Here is a 3,443-nt window from a genome sequence, read left to right as displayed (position 1 = left end):
GATTTGTGTCTTTTGATTTACTCGGTACGGATTCTGAGATCCTGAGTCTTATTCCTTGTATTTTGGAGACATGATGAAGTAGGTAGCCGGGAATGTTATTACATGAGATGGAATCCATTCCTTCTTAAGAAAGAAGTAGATAAATAATTCTCTTGAGGGTTGATTCGGTACTTGGACCAGTAGGAGCTCCGATTCATGAATGTGTTTTATGAATCACTGTTCATTAGAGAATCAATAATACTCAAGGATAAAGAAGTAATTAGAGAGGTTAACGGATTTTACCTTGCTCTAATTATGAATTATTTATGGAGGATTGATATATATGCAATGATTATATCAAATGGACACTTCACAGTTTAGAAGTAATTTATGTCTATAATTTTGAGAGTGCCACAAAGGATAAAATGGAAATTTTAGAATTACGAAATTCTAAAATTAAGCACTTGAAAATAATTAGTTGAGAATTAATTATTATTTAAATAATGTGATTATTTAAATTTGAATTTGAACACATCTAGATTTATCTATTTAAACTTATTTGATAAGTTGTTCAATTTAGAATTCAAATTAATTTAAGTTTGACTTAAATTGGAATTTGAATTTGAGTCAAAATTTGACTACAGGATAAATGATGATTTTCTCTTCCTTCCCTATCTACATATTGACGCCACACAGGGATGAAAATCCCCTAAGGTGGCCGGCCATAATTGACTTAAATTGGAATTTGAATTTGAGTCAAAATTTGACTACAGGATAAATGATGATTTTCTCTTCCTTCCCTATCTACATATTGACGCCACACAGGGATGAAAATCCCCTAAGGTGGCCGGCCATAATGGATAAGGATAAGAGGAGATTTTGTTTCAAATTCAAATAGGAGATAATTAACAAGCTTTATCTTAGAGATAGAGATTTGATTCCTTTTTGAAGTTTGACTTCTACTATTTAAATACGAGAATGATAGAAAATTGTGAACAATATTTTTGAAACAATTTTTCTGCCCTAAAAGTTAAGGCTGGCAGAAATTCTCAAGAGAGAGAAGAAGGAAAAATTTTTTCTCCAAAAATTCCACATCGTGCATGCGTTGGTGTTTGTGGAAATTCGAGTGTTTATTGTAACCCGTTTTGTCTCCTGTGTGCTCCCCCACCCGTCTTCGTGGCTTCTCGGTATTGATGCGGAAGACATTGGTTTTCTAAACACAAAGATTGGAGCAAGGACTGTTCGTGGTCAAAGAACTCAAGTTATCATCTGAGTCGGCTTCCAGGTATTTTTCCTGATTGAGTTCTTAATAAATGAATTAATGAGATTAATTTATTCATGTATAAATTAATATAATCTATAGAGTATCTCAAAAGTTTTATGAAAATTTTTGTTATACACGATCCGCCTCCCTCCCCACACTACGCTTCCGCATCCGAATTCGATTCGGAGACCAACAGAAAGTTAGAAGTGGTGGACTGAAAATGCCACGAGTAAATCTTGGGCCATTATCCAATGATCAAAACCAATAGCAAGATGACGAAGGATTGATCATTATGACTAAGAATTGTCCAACGACGGAGCTTACTGTTGAGGAAAAAGTAGAAAGAAATACAATGGTACCATATAAGGGACTAATCACACGATCAAAGGCACGTTGTATGCATGATTCTTCTGGTCCTTAAACGATTATAGATACACCTCTAATAGGCCAAATGGAAGTGTCAATTGCTGATAACGATATAGAGTTAAGAAATATGCCAGTTTTAGTTACTGGAACGACAAGCATGGAAGAGCAAGGTGAGCAAATATGAGAATTAAGAAGGGTGCTTGCTGAGAAGGATGCGAAAGTCACAAGACTCTCTATACATTTTTAGGAAAATGTGGGTGTAGGTCAAGCATCTGCATCCATAATACCCTAACCAAGCTTGAGAACTGAGATAAGACAGCCAGCGGATCCACCCCAACCAGGCTTGAGAACTGAGACAAGACAGCCAGGGGATCCAATACCACAACCAGACTTGAGGACGTTGATTATGGATGGAATATGAGAATATCAAGCTGCTATGTGTATGCCAATATTAGGGTACCGAAAGTCTTACTCGGCACATTATGATCAAATTGCTTTCCCTTGATATTATGTAAGGCCAAATTTTGAAAAAATTGATGGGATAAATGGGTCTCCACACGAACATTTGGCATACTATACCTCTGCATGCGGTGAGACTGCTCAATCAGACACACTATTGATTAGATAGTTCGTACAATCACTAAAAGGGGCAGCATTCGTGTGGTACATATAACTTCCTCCAAGTTCCATTATTACATGAGATGATATGTAAAAAACATTCTTAGCCTAATTTGTCTCCTCAAAAAGGAAAGTAACAATCATAGATTTAGTATAAACTAAGCAAAGACTGGGGGAAAGTGCAAATGAATTTATCACTAGATGGAGGAATCTTAACCTCTAATGTCCAGAAAAATTGACAGAGGTCTCTGCGGTTTCCATGTGTAATAATAATCTCGTGCCAGAAATAGCTAATTTTATTGGAACTGGAGAACCCTAATCTTTTAATGAATTGGTTTCAAAGGCGAGCATGGTTGAAAGGTAAATAGCTCGTCAGAAAGGTGCCATGATGAGATCTCACCTAGAAGAGAAGAAAGTTGAAAAGAAAAAGCCATTTAAAAAGACCAAAACAATGGCTACCTTTGTTAAGAACGACAAGAATCAACACAAAGGAAAAGCAAGAGAAGAGTAAAAGAAACTCACTTTTAAGGAAAGGAAAGAGGTTAAATATTCTTTTGATGATGAGGATGTGGAGCAAATTTTTGATGAGTTGCTTGTTGCAAAAGCAATAAAACTCCTTGCACCAAAAAGGCCAAATGAGGTTGATAAGACCAATGATCCCAATTATTGTCGATACCATCGCATCATCAGTCATTCCTTAAAGGATTGTATGTCCTGAAGAATATAGTCGAAGGAATGATCAAAAGAAAAGAAATAGAAGTGGATTCTTCATGTTCAAAAGCAACATCAAATACTGTTTCAGTAGTAGAGGACGATTGTTTACCGGTGAATATACCCTATGAAGAGGCGCCATTCCAGTAGCCTTTAAAATAGGCAATGAAGTAAAGGTTGTCAACATATACCTTGAGACACTCACTCCAAGCAATGTCAACATGCCCACATTGTATGAACTTATGAATGAACCAAGTATTGAAACGTGGGAAGATCTACCAGACAATAAACCCGAGTTGGGGAATGAGTGGCACCTTCATGTGAATAGGAAGTCTAAGAAGAATGAAAATTGTGTACAAAGAAGTGCGAGGACAACCGACCATTCAGGTATTCAATTTATCAGGAGGCCCGAACTAAAAAAGAACAAGAAGAAAAGAAGAAGGGCCAAGAAAACAAGGAATCTCAATGAAGAAGAATACATGCAACCAATAAGAACGCCTTCATG

Source organism: Morus notabilis, unplaced genomic scaffold, assembly GCF_000414095.1.
Source record: "Morus notabilis unplaced genomic scaffold, ASM41409v2 Scaffold1264, whole genome shotgun sequence".
Lineage (NCBI taxonomy): Eukaryota > Viridiplantae > Streptophyta > Magnoliopsida > Rosales > Moraceae > Morus > Morus notabilis.
Note: the sequence above shows the minus strand (reverse complement) of the source record.